This window comes from Dendropsophus ebraccatus, chromosome 3 (genome assembly GCF_027789765.1).
Source record: "Dendropsophus ebraccatus isolate aDenEbr1 chromosome 3, aDenEbr1.pat, whole genome shotgun sequence".
NCBI classification, from domain to species: Eukaryota; Metazoa; Chordata; class Amphibia; order Anura; family Hylidae; genus Dendropsophus; species Dendropsophus ebraccatus.
Genome location: NC_091456.1, coordinates 132,997,878 through 133,012,233, shown reverse-complemented (window position 1 = coordinate 133,012,233; position 14,356 = coordinate 132,997,878). Strand labels below are relative to the sequence as shown.

The following is a 14,356-nucleotide window of genomic DNA, read 5'->3' as shown; positions in this document are numbered from 1 at the left end:
CAACTGGAGGCTGCCCGTAACGCCCGCCCATGCATTCCCTGCCCGCCTGCCGTCATCCCCTGCCCGTCTGCATCCATTGATTTTAATTTTTTTTTTTTGTAAAAATTTAATTTACGATATCCACAAAAAATCTAATTGATTCTCAAATTCTGGGCAAATTATTTTCATTAATCGCCCACCCCTACTTGAGTGTGGCAAAAAGTACAAAACATCATTATTATTACAGCTTTATAAGTGGTGGATGAGTATCAGAAAGAGCTAAGAATGTTGGCAATATTGTCATTCACCACTAACCAGATGATAAAACACAAGCCGTAGTGCCTTAGAAACATAGACCCAGACAATTACATGCCCTAAGGAAATGGAGAAAGAAAGGAAGAAAAGCGAAAGAAGAAACAAATAAGAAGAATAAGGTCCTCACCGGCTGGAATATGATCCATGCCCTCCGTTGGGCTGATGTTATGTTCGTCTGCTTTGCACCATGGAGGGTGTCCTCATGGGCTTAAATATCAATTTATTATGGATTCTGCACAGTTTTGCTGTTATCTAGGTGCATTCACCCCCACCAAACACATAGAATCATCAGATCTCAGTCCAACCCGACACCACTCCCTGCTCCTGGCCCCCACCCTCCGTGTCGGCATCACGTGTCCTCCGTCTCTTCAATGGGCTGGCTTCTAACCCTGCCTATTGAAGTGAGGGAGGACACTGACAGCTGCTGCTTTTTCTTGACTGCCTCCCCCCAGGTCACCTGTGTGCCCCCTGAGCTCACCTGTGGCCCCCACACTGTGCCCCCTGACGCTGCTGCACCCCCCCCCTCCGGGAATCACCTCGACACTAGTTTTGTTGGTTTGTTCCCGGGATGCGGGGGGTGCTCAGTAATCGATCCGATCCCCCCCTCTCCCTCTGATGCCAAATACATCACACCCTCTCCCCTTCAAACCCTGTGCATTCCGTTGACCGCTAATACAAGGAGGTAGTTTAGCAAAAAAAAAAGGTAAGAGATTTTCTATGGGAATTTGCTACTGCTCTGGACAGTTTCTGTCACGGACAGAGGTGGCAGCAGAGAGCTGTGTCAGACTAGAAAGAATACAACACACCACGTACTGGAAGACTTGAGATTTTTTTTAATAAAAGTAATTTACAATTTTCTGGCACCAGTTGATTTGAAAGACAAAAAATTAGCTGAACTACCCCTTTTACAGCAGTGAGAGGCCTAAAATCCCCACTCTGAAGGTTGCAGATTACACTTTTAGGGTGCGTTCACACCTACAGGATCTGCAGCTGATTTTCTGCAGCAGATTTCATTTTAAATAACTGAACACAGCATCAAATCTGCTGCAGATCCTGTAGGTGTGAACGCACCCTCAGGGTATGTTCACACTTACCGGATCTGCAGCGTATTTTCTGCTGCAGATCCGCAGCAGATTTTATTTAAATAATTGAACACAGCATCAAATCTGCACCATCAAATCTGCTGCAGATCTGCTGCGGATCCTGTAAGTGTGAACGCACCCTTAAAGTTACATTTGGGGAAACCACTAGTGTTGAGCCATTTATCCTTGTGTTTTTGTAAATTTTGCAGTTGGGGTTAAAAATTTTGATTGCGATTTATGTTGTGTGGAAATGTTCTATGTCTGATAAGAGTCTGTATGAGGTCATACAGAGGCACCATGACCATAAATAGATGATGGCAGGGTTCCAGATGAAATCTGCCTGACCTATTGACGCAGTACACTGGGGCAATCTAGTCAAAATTAGGTATAAAAACTGTTACAACTCCGGGCAGGGCAGGGCAGGGCAATTTTTTGCAAAAGTGCCCGGGAGGGGGAAACTGAAAGAAATATTGTGCTCTCACTTTCCTGGCTCCAGTGCTGATGCTGCTGTACCGCTGCTTTGGTCCCCTGGGTCCCCAGCCGTTTCCTGGTTAGAGAGGGGACCAGGGTCGTAATGTGTCAGCCAGTCATTGGCTGGGACCCAGGGAGGTGAGAGCATGTTATTTCTTTCAGCCTCCTCCTCCCTGGAACTTTACAAAAAAAATTGTGCTGCCCAGGGCTGTCCTTTTAACTAGTCAGATTCCAGCATACATTTCATATACACAAGTGAATGTTGCAGTAGTAATATAGATGCATAGTATATATATATAAAATTATTATTTTTTTTTTTTTTAGAACAATTTCTACACTATTGTCTACATAGTATTTGCAACAAAGCTGGTCCCTGGTTTATTGCACATTGTGACTGAGCCATATGCAGGGAATTTATCACTATTGCACCTGGTGTATGCTAGGGAAAAGTCAGAGATTTCTGCACCTTTTACCTGGCATGTGCCCAGCTTGCCTGCTGCTTTGATCATGTGATTTAAGGAATTCTATAAAAGAAACGCACCTGATTTTTTTTTTTTCTCCAATTATTATTATTATCATTATTACTCATTGCGCAGTAAGGGTGTCCTTACACAAAGAGATTTATCTGACAGATTTTTGAAGCCAAAGTTAGGAACAGGCTATAAACAGAGAATAGGTCATAAAGGAAAGACTGAGATTTCTCCTCTTTTCAAATCTATTCCTGGCAAAATCTGTCAAATAAATCTCTGTGTAAAGGCACCCTTATGGTCCTTTTAGACGGAGAGATAATTTGCACGATTAACGATTTTGAATGAACGATGTGTTTTTTTAACTATCAGCGTTTAGACGGAACGATACATCGTACGGAAAAATAATTTTGCAATAGGCTTAAGCGATCGCACAACAATCTCACACATAGGCAAATTCGAACGATAATTGTTCCGTCTAAAAGGACCATTGGTCACCATCTCTACCTGAGCTTCTTATATGATTAAGCTCCAAGGACTGGTCCACACAAGCTGTCCAGAATATGTGGCACATGTGAAAGGCTAAATGATCGACCAATAAAAGTAGTGCTGAAGTGCATGCAGTGGTTGGCTGTCTAGTAGTCATTCTCTACAGTACAGTGTGATACTACATGTCCTGTGCCAGGTGGGGCGGCTTCATTTTATTTTTGTGGGACTTCTTGTGTAATGTACAGGAGCCTGAAAGTGCCCTGTCCTCTACATATAAAGTATTTACTGACTGTTAGACGTAAGGACTCTGTGTAACGGTCCTTTCACACACACAGATATCTGAAGCCAAAGCCAGGAACGGACTTTAAACTGAGAGCATATCATAAAGGAAAGACAGATTTCACTTCTTTTCAAATGCATTCCTTCCTCTAAATCTGTCTGTGTAAACACACCCCTTAGTTCATAAAAGTAGAAGGAAATCACAGCTCCAAAAAAACGTGAAGGAGTTAAAATGGCCAAAAATCAAAACATATTAAAAAACAACAACCATGTTAAAAACAGCATGTCTGTTTTTAACATGGTTGTTGTTTTTTTAATATGCTTTGGAATAAAGATTTTTGGACATTTTAACTCCTTCACGTTTTTTTGGAGCTGTGATTTCCTTCTACTTTTATGGACTGCATAACTGGGTGAACGGCCCATTTCTTATCACCTGCTCCTTACCAAGAGGGATGCCGTCAATATTGGGACATATTCACACGGTGAGCTGACCTTGTTCTATAATTTTTTTACACCCCTTAGTTATCTACTTATTTTTCTTTTTTTCCCCCTCCTCTTCTTGTTTTGGGATGACAGAACCAATGACCAGTTTTCCATAGTTATATTCACTGTACAATGGTCAGCCTGGAACCAGTTAAAGAGGTAGGTTACCCCTGATTTTTTAATCAACTGATTTCAGAAAGTGCCAAAGATTTGTAATTTACATCTATTAAATAAATCTTGTTTTGGTACTTATCAGCTGCTGTTTGTCCTGCAAAAAGTGGTATTTCCAGTCTGGAGAGCAGAAGTTTTCTATGAGGAGGAGGAATAGTGATGGTCGGTGCCCATTATGTGGGGGGAAAAAAATATGAGAGAGCTGCTAGAATGTGAGGGGAAAAAAAACAAGAATTGCACATATAAACATTTATTCAATTTTACTGCATTTTATTGGGAAAAAAATGTCTGTGAACAAAATAAAATGAATAATAATGAAGGTGTAGGGAGAATGATGCTGCAGAGCTGTCCTGTGTTGCCCCTAGTAACCAGTCACCGCTCAGCATCCATGTTAGCGGAGCACACTGATATGAGGTGAGCTGGGAGTGGTTGCTATGGGCAACACCCCTCCTCTTACTAGAAGCCGCATGGTAAATCTCCTCTGTCGTGCTTTAATTTCTCGGACTTCTTTCTGCAACATTTGTTCATATAAAAAGATGTCCTCCATGTAGACATATGCGCTCTTTGTGACGGGGGTCTATGGGAGAAATACCGTCACGAAAAGAACGCCTAGCCAGAGCATGCTGCCAGTTCATAGAGTGTGAAACGCTAGAAACAAAGCCGCCGTGTAAGTATGGCGGCAGCCGCGTCGGTCTGTACCGTGTATAGTGACCGCTGAGCCCTCTGTATAACGTAACCGCTGTCACTGTCTGGCGGCCCCTCCCCCTCCTGCAGCAGTGCGCGCCCCCGCGCCGGCCCCGCCCCCTCCTCTCACCTCTGGTGCTGGGTGTGTGGGGGCGGTCACGTGACGGTGGTGGCCGGGGGCGCGCCTGCTGTGCAGTAGACAGGCAGCAGGATGGAGATCCCGGAGATCATGGACACGGTGATGATGGGGTAGGTGATCGGTGTACGGGGGCCGGACCCCGGCTGTGGTCAGTGCGTCCTGGTGAGCGCCTCATGGATGTCATAGCTGCGGCTGTCAGTGTCGCAGTTGCTATGCTGCGGATGTCGGGGAGATGGGGGTGCTGTCGCCTCAGCCCCTGCCTGCGCCCATTGTCGCCGATGCTGCAGCACGTATATTAGGTGGATGCAGACGACGAGGGAGATGTCTGTCTTATATTGGGTTAGATGTCGCAGAACAAAAGGGGGTGGCCGCTGTGTGTGACCTGTCACCAGGAGAAGCCGCACTGTCCTGGCCATTATCCCTGGCAGCCTGTCATCAGGGCGGTATTGTGTGCGGCCAGTGTGAACGAGGGCTGTGCAGCCTGGAGGCTGGCCATGATGGCGAACGGGAGGCTGTGGTCGTCGTCCACCTTGCTGGTGCTGAGTGTGGGGATGGCAACACCCAGGAGAGACAGCAGCAGCATCCTCCTCCTAGTGCACAGTCTGTGGGTAATGGCGAGGTGTACCCAGCCCCATCCTCTGTGCTCACACACCATTACCGCACCATTGTGTGAACAGACAGCAATGGCAGCTTAGGTCACAGCACACAGCTGCCTTCTCTATATTGCCACTGTGGCTGCTTTGCCCTTGTGGAAGGTTGACACCAAATAATGTTACATTGGTGTCTGTGTTACTGAAGCTTTTCATATTCCTCTATGTAGGTAGTAGGAGCAGTGTGCTGCATCTCCTGGTCCAGCCTTGGTTATCCACACACTGAGCTGGTGGAAGATGGTGAGCTCAGCCCATTCATCTCTGCTACTATGCACTGACAAGCATTTGGCAATGTATATAGCTGCTAGGTTGCTGTATTGTTGGACTGAACATGCATAACACCAGTGCTATCAATGGACAAAGTGCAGCAACCAATTTCAGCAACGTACCGTGTAGTTATTGCTGTGTTTTGGCCATGTGAGACAAAAGACTTGTGGTTTTGCCCATTTTGGAAGCTTAGTGTTTGGCTATCTTTTCTGAGGAAAAAAATGGAGCATTTTGTGTTGTAACCATATAAGTCATTGATCTCAATTGTGTGTTTCATAACTACAGTTCCCATTATGTTTTGAGCTGAACACTTCTCCCTGGAACTGCATTATGTGCTGTACCTCTGTTGTTCCTCCAGGACATGAATAAATAAATTGACAATTGTGCTAATCGGTCGCTCTGTCAATAAGCCGTGGTCTGAGTCCGTTACCATCAGTAATGCTTGAACAGTGTCTGGATGTAGGGAAATGCCTCTGACAAATGGAATGCCCAATTGGTAATTTATTCATACATTTCCAGGAGGAATAGTAGAGGAACTATAAAATAAAGAGTTCTCCATCATGGGTATTTCATGAAGAATCTAAGTATTTACTAGAACAGCGAAGGTCAGAAGAGCTGACTGGACTGTGCTTGGCAGGATTAACCCCATAGAGGTAAAGCCTGTCTTTAGTATCAGGTGCACTGTGGTCACTGATGTCACAATTCTCACCTTCTACATCCTAACATGCTTGCGTGGTTGGACTGTGTATAGGGTTGCATGTGGATGGTGGCTTGAAATACCTCTGGGGCCATAGCTTTAGTCTTATAAAACAATATAACTTATGAACCCTAAAAGGCACATGACCTACTGTTTCCACTAGGTCTCCTATAAGAGATGCTGGATGTGTATTTAGGCTGATACCACATTAAATATAGTAAATCGTATTTTTACCAGCTTGAGGTTGGTGATGAGTGATGAGCATGAAATGTACATGTGTAGAGTTCTGAGAAGAGATGCCACACCATCCTCTTATTGGCATTGGCAGCTGATGCAAGTGGTGGCACAGCGATTCTCCACTATGACCATGGGTGCTCACCTCAACAACATTTTCTTGGAATCTGAATCCGGGCACTGTACGGGGCAAAGTGTTCATGAGCCCATTTTAAGATTACAAAAATGGCTGCAGTCCTGAAACATTTTTCAGGCTTGTCGTTTTGTCTATTGGTATTGAGGGATCTAATATGGGGTTGTCTACATGGGTTGTGTGGGTGGACTAGAGTTCAGCTTTGTTACACAGTAGCACGCCCATGCCTGAAGAAAAGGCATTTACTGGGTCCTCTCCTGGAGCTGGTGGCTGACGTCACACTTTATTCCCGGGACTGTGGTCCTATGACTACTGCTATTAGTGTGTTCATGGCTTTTAATTGCTAGCTAACTTCATTACAGACCAACATGTCGGGGCTGAATGTGACTATTCACGCCAGATGTTTTATAAGAGCCTGCAGCTGAAGGGTATGTGTCATCGCTGTGCTTCAATGGGTAAATGTATTACTGTTGTGACTGCAACTGGAACATGTATATGGTAATAAATCTCTGTAAAGGTTTTCCTGGATATATCAATGTAAATATAAAACTCAGGGATACAACAAAAAAAATCTCATGTCTAAATTGAAGGAGCAAGATTATATTTTTGGTTGCTATGGGGACCATTTTAGTGATTATATGGAAACCTGTATTGGCCAGGGACTGTTCTCAACATCATTCAATTAAAGGGATTTTCTGGGACATTTTCATTGATGGCACTCCCATCAGATACTGATAGCTGAAAAGAGGTCAACACCTACACACACACACACACACACACACACACATATATATATATATATACACCTACACTGGGAGTCTCACTTTTTGTTTCTGCATCCAATCACAACTCTGCTTCGGTTTCCTAAAACGCACTGTGATTGGTTGTTATAATGACATTTTTGTCTTTGATAGATTGATAAATCTACCAATGTACAGAGCTATCTGCTTCTGGCTCCATTCGATCTGTGGCACCTGCATTTACCAATAGCTGATAATGGGAGGTACTGGGGGCTTTAGGTCTGTCAGTCAGGTATTAATGGCCCACTCTAAGGGCCTTATTACACCAACAGATTATCTGACAGATTTTTGTATGCCAAAGCCAGGAGTGGATTCGAAAAGACGAGGAATCCCAGTCTTTCCTTTATAACCTGTTCTCTTTTTATAGTCCATTCCTGGCTTTGGCTCAAAAAAATGTAAGATAATCTGTTGGTGTAATAGGGCCCTAAGGATAGGCTGTCAGTAAGAAGTCCTAGAAGACTTCCTTGGGGTGTGTGGTGCGTTTACACATAACTGATCCACAACGGATTTCTCGCTGCAAATTCGCAGCGAGATCCGCTGCGGATCCTGCCCTGTACATTCAATAGCAGACAAATTCTAAGCCTGCTGCGAGTTTGCCTGCTATGAATGTACAGGTCAGGATTCGCAGCGAGAAATCCGCTGCGGATCTGTTACGCGTAAACGCCCCCTTAGAGAGAAACTAATGGCAGGTTAGAAGTCTATAGCAAAAGAACAGTGAGGTTGAAGGTAATTTTTTTTTTTTTTTTTTTTTACTTAGCGTGGGTTTTTTATTTTAATTTGAAATCTGGCTCTGCAGTAATGAATATAATATTTATTAGGTGGACGGGCCATCCGGGGGCAGATTGGGCACTGAGGGTGGTAGACCTTCAGTGCACCAAACCAAATATCATTTGCATATTGAAGAAAATCAAAATCAAGGTAAGAATATGACCCTCATCCTCAGCACACTGTGGGGACATAGGGGAAGATTTATTAAAAAAAACCATTGCAAAGAAATTGTAGACACTCAGAATCCAGCCTGATGTCCTCAATTGTATTTTATAAGGTTTTGTCTTCTTTCTTGATGAATGCTGGTTATGCAAAACAAGAGTCCGTGGAGCCTCGGTTGCGAGTCTTAAACCTGGGATAGCCAGATATCTATAGCCTGTTGCCCCGTCGTGCCTCCATGATAGGGAGAAGACCACACCACCCTGATAGGTAGCCCCTTAAGCCCACTCGGTTGTGAGTATTGGAACATAAATAGGGAAGCAACAGGGTGGCCCCTTTTTATTAAAGTCTAACTCAAGGTGCGAGTATTGTGACATGAAAAGGGCTTGCTAAGGCAGGCATCCATCCACAGACAGCTGTTTCAGGGTATTTGCCCCTCGTCAGTGTGGAGCAGTATTCTGGCTAGTTGGGGCAATGACATTGATGAATGGTGGAGCCTGGTTACAAAGGCATCTGCTCCATTTTATTTTTGCTATTCTTTATGAATCTCCCTGGTTGTGTATAATGTACAATTTAATTTCTTAATCATTTTACATAGTTCTATTAGGAAATGTGTACAGTCCAGATGAAAATGTGATAAGATTAAAGTGTCCAATGGTACATGTGCAACTGTTTGTTAGACCTGAGGGTGGGGTACATATTGCTGTAGTCTATGTCTTCCTCTATGTTAGGACACGCTTGGCTCTTTTAAGTGTCAGCTTATGTAAACAATCTACGTATGGCTTCCACAGCGAGTGTGACTGCCTTTAATCTTCCTTGTTTTCGTTTTATTATTCTGTCAGATCGTCTTTTGATGCTTTGTACATAACTCTTTATTTGTAATTAGTCATTGCGGATTTCAGTTCTAGTTTTCTGAAGTTGCTATTAAAATATCCACACTGATCAGCTGTAACATTTGAACCACCTGCCTGTGTAGGTTCCCCTTCTGCCACCAAACCAGCTGTAACTAATGTCTTCTAGTATATTCCACCTTTCGAGGTGTTCTGTTGTCTTGAGACAATCAATGATTTTTACTTCACCTTCCATTGGTTGTAATACCGGTGGTATGGCACGTCCAGTCATTTTAACAACTGCGATCACTGTTATGCATTTATTTATTTTTGTAGTTTACAAGGTGAGGTTACTCTATGTAAGACCCCACTCACACTGAGCAAACACGGCGGAATTCCGTGGCGGAGACTCTCCGTGCTCAGTGTCTCTTCTGTGAGGGAATGAGAAGGCGTGCGCACGTCTGCTTCCTCCCCTCTCTGCTCAAAGAAGTGACATGTCACTTCCTTGAGCGGAGAGCGGCGGCAGCGGACGTACGTGAGCCCACACCATTCCCTCACAGCAGGACACTGAGCACGGTGGTATCCGGCAGCAGAGCGCTCCGCAGTGGAATTCCGCCGTCTTTGCTCATTGTGAACAGGGCCTATCTATCGTCCCCACTCCTAGTATTACTCACAGGCTTAAAGGGGAACCATCAGTAGGTTAGACAAATCTAATGTTCATGGGGCGCCGAGGAGGAAGATATCTCTTACCTTCCTCCTCAGCGCGGCTCCGTGCAGTTAGTAGTTGAATTCACGGTCCGGAGCAGCATTTGAAGCACTGCCCACCTTCTAATGATAATCAATGGAGCAGGCTGTCCGGATCAGCGCAGTGCTCCGGGGTATGGATTCAACTGCTAAACGCACAGGAACGGAGCTGATGAGGATGACAAGGGACATACCTTCCTCCTCTGAGCCCTTGTGCATTAGGGGGCTATCAGCAGGTTAGATTTGTCTAACATGCTGATAGTTCCCCTTTAAGGTCACTGTTTACTTATTCATCTTCTAGTCATCCGAGGCACCATGGGGACTTCAGATTTTCTCACAAGAATCATTTCTTGTACCTGTGTCACACTGACATCACAACTTTGAATTTGGACGATCTGAAATGTTATACATGAATCATCCACATTAAAAGATGTCTGTAGAATTTAATACAGTGAAGCCCAGAAGCCGAGGAGGAGGGTAGGTGTGCAATGTGCTGGGCTTTCCACAGCATTGCAGGTACAGCTGGCATAGAAATCTGGTAGGGCCATGTTCTCTTACAGTGTTTTGGGCTGTTCCCTGCAGGCTGTTTGTTTTACGGTATCATATTTCTTGCTATAACATGAAATTATGTGCCCTGTTTTTAGTCCATATACACCAAAAAATGGCTGCAAAAATAGGGTTATTGGGCCAAATGAGCCCAAATGTAAATAAAAGGTAAAATACATCTGCAATTTCATCTGATAGGGGAATAATAGGTGTGTGAGTAATAGCCTAGGCATGTACGCTCCTGTGTCATGGTGCCCCCTGTTGTACTATATGCTTCTCTTTACCAATAATAAACTACCCTCTGTGAGAAGGTTAAGGTTATTGTCTGTAAAGGAAAAATAAGGTATAAGTGGGGAGAAATGGAAAAAAATCGTGCCGGGCTTCAGGTAGCTTAGTAGTAATCTGGCATGAAGAGTATTTGTATTGAATAACATTTTAGCGGGAGTTTGGTGCAGTGAAATAAGTATGGATGTGTTCAGTAGCATTCAGTTAGCGGGTCAGTCCATTGCTGTTTCTATAAGAGGATAGAGCTCCTATGGTTTTTACTCTGATTATTTTCCCCATTTGTCTAGTTTATAATCAGAGCTCACTAGTGCTTTATCATGGATGTATGAGAAGCAAAGCTGTGTGAGTCATGGCGTGTCTTTGTGAGTCACACATTACAGGACTCCTCACTGGCACAATGTCCCTGGCCGAGTCACTCTGCTCTTATTTCCTGTTGTTAGGGCTAAGCAGTAAAATGTCTAGGTGACATTTGCTCAATTCATTATGTTAAGCCTGTGTACCCACATTAGGCCTCCAGAAGATAGTGTTTCCATACCCAATATGACTCACATTTAAGCTGAGCTTGTGACATGGTATTGCCATATATTTGTGTTTTTTTTTTTTTTTAAGAACACTCCAAGCTAAATAGATATTGGGTGCAGTCAGGGACACAGGGATTCTCTCTTTTTGGGTCTATGCTGCCCTCACTACAAAAAGTGTGTGGGGCATCCACGACCTGCAGGTTTAGCTGGGGCAAACCATGGGGGATATCTACACAACCTTTTACCCTTTTACCTCCTGCCCACCACATTTTAGAACGTGGGTGTGTCTTTGGGATAAAGTGTGCAGGGCCATTGTACCTGGTTTGTACAGTTTGTAGCAGGAATAGATTTCTAAAGCTGCCACATGAGCAGACAGAGATGTATTGTTGACTCTCAATAAATCCACTGTAGCTGTCAAGGGTAGAACAATGCTGTTAGTAAATGTCACCATAGACTGAGCATAGCTGTGTATAGAATGTAAATTATTTTATTTTTGTGCATTTTATTTTTTACATCCAATTCCAATACAGTTAGCTGTAATTGAAGCACATTTTAAGTTATCTTTAGTCTTAATTTTAGCTCTAGGTTTTAGCGTTTTATTTATCCTAGGCTGCGTACCCAGTGTGTACGTGCAGCTTGCCGTTATTCTGACAGTAGCATTACATATAACGTAAGAAATGCGTGTCTGATTTGCAGTTAGTATAAAAGTTGTCTATTAGTAAAATTACCCAGTCCGTTAAAATTTTTTCTGAATTTTAGTCCAATGGCTGATAAATGTGGCCATGGATGTTACTTTTAGAGGCAGAGTTTTAGACAAGTTCTGCACTCGGGATAAGTGGTAATCCAGCTGGACATGCTTTCTGTTATGCTGGGGCCACATGGCAAGTTTGGGTGCGACAGGGGTTGTGCAACTAAAGATTGCCATGCAAAGCACAACCCACACAATGCAATATGGTGATCTTTGCTTATGTGACCCAGCCAATATCACTGTGTAGCCCCAGCCTTACATGTCAGCACTGAAGACCCCCTTACTACTCATGTTCATTGTAGGCTGTATGATCTGTTGGACCTCCGTGATACCTGAATGGATCAATAGCTGATAAGTAGCATGAGATGTTTTTCTACTTATTGGACTGGTTCCTTCTTTCTGGGTCATAGTCTATAGCAGGACATAAACACATTTGCTCTGAATAGTATATTGGCCAATGTAACATTTGTTTTTCACAAAGATAATTGTGTCCAATATATTTTTCTCAATAATGGGCTGGATTTTAATTGTTTCTAGGTGATAAATCTGTTACCAGATAACAAGAACATGAGCCAATAATCTGTGTCTATGGTATTAGTGGCCACATTTATTTTTTTTCTTTTCTGGCTAATGTAATAATTTACCAGTGCACATTCATTATATGTGTGAACAGCCTGTATGGGGATGTAGAAACGTACGCTAGAAACATGTTGACAATTTGCGTAGGAAAATTAAAAGAATCTAATAAGTACTATGGAGTTAATATTTTTTTCCTATAGTCTTGTGCTCTCACATTGAAAATAGCGTACTTGGCCCATTACTGCTGCCATATGGTAAGTGTCATTCGACCTCTCCTTGGCGTAGTCATGATTTGTCATTGTATCCATCTGTCTTGGAAGCTTGAAGTGAACATACACATTCGATAAACGTCGGCACAGCCCGGCGATTTGGCAGGAAAGGCTGACCATCTGATACGTTTAGAGTTGCCCCAGCTCTACCTTGGCAGCAGATATCAAGGGGAAAGGAGGAACGGGCATGTTGGTTTTGAACACACATAATCCTTTATTCTTATACATTATTACAGAGATAAGTACGCTTAGCCAAACCAACTGTGCATGCATATGAGGACATGGGAAGAATAGCTAATGGGTGAATGACCTAAAAGCTAGCCACATACTGTATAAGCCTGATTTCTTCACAGATCAACTTACATACCTTCTTTGTTGTCCTTGACACTGACATTTGTATTCTGTTTCTTGACTGCTAGATCTTTTTTGTTTAATAAATTAATGAATGCTTACCCCAGAAAACTAGCATAAGAAAGGCACAATTTTTTTTGTTCAAAAATACAAAAAAATTAGGCTTGGATAAATATGTGCACCTTTTTTATACCAGAAAACTGGCATGCAAGCCTTGATAAATTCCCCCACAGGGGTCTATTACTGCTGTCCCTTCCCTACCATCTGTATAGGAGCAGTGAAAGATTCAGGAGCCAGTGCAATCTAGGAATAAAAGGATTAGCTATGTGTTTGGATTTTTTAAATCTCTTTCTTGAATAATGGATCACGTTTGTCAAAGATAGTAATTTATCGTTCTCTATTGCCTACTTTGCTTAATGTGTACCTGTCACATTAAAAAAAACTTTTTTACATCAGACAATCCTAACAAGATAATGGAGATTCGAAAGCATTGTGACGTCTGTAAATTCTGGTTGTGTTGGTGGATGCACGCTGGAAAGTTGACACTCCCTTTTTCAGCGGTTAGATATACAGAAATAATGGAATCCAATAGTATCCAGTTTTGGACGAAATTCCAAAGATTTTATGTCAGTGAAACAGACGTGTCCCATAGACTTGCATTATGAGGCCGTCTTCTCCCATGACACAGAGATGGGAGGGAGGACTGTGCTTGTCCTCACAGTCTGTCAGGGTCTGTACACTCAGACCCAGACCAATCAAACCTTCTGACATGTCAAAAGTTTTTTATAGTGACAGTGACACTTTGGGGAGATTATAGTTGGATCTTACAGAGTAACAAGTAAGTACAAGTGGAAATACATCTTATTCTTCCATCACCCAGGGCTATGGCTTATTGATCAGTAAACCTTATGGTGCGTTTACACAGGCAAATTTATGTGACAGATTTTGGAAGCCAAAGCCAGGAATGGATTTAAAAAGAGGAGAAATATGAGTCTTTCCTTTAATAACCCGTTCCCTGTTTCTGGTCTGTTCCTGGCTTTGGCTTTAAAAATCTGTCAGAAAAATTTGCCTGTGTAAACGCACCATTAGACAAAAATAGGTTCAAAATGTTTGCATGTTATTTTTATCCACATATACATACTTGTCTTTGTTGTGAAAAATTACTATTATATGTCAGTGTTGTCTGACAGTGTTGGCTGGTAGTGATCTCGTATTG

General features: G+C 42.9%; 1 protein-coding gene across 3 annotated transcripts in view; it reads left to right on the top strand.

Annotated features, from left to right (window-relative positions):
* APC (APC regulator of WNT signaling pathway) overlaps nt 1-14,356 on the top strand; it is a 140,223-nt gene that overhangs the window by 53,634 nt on the left and 72,233 nt on the right. Inside the window, exon 1 of one of the 3 annotated variants that reach the window (XM_069962713.1) lies at nt 4,575-4,669. The exons of the other annotated variants lie outside the window; for them this stretch is intronic. The gene's annotated coding sequence lies outside the window, so the exon portion shown is untranslated. Of the gene's footprint in view, nt 1-4,574; nt 4,670-14,356 lie in introns of those variants that run through there. 3 annotated transcript variants of the gene reach the window in all.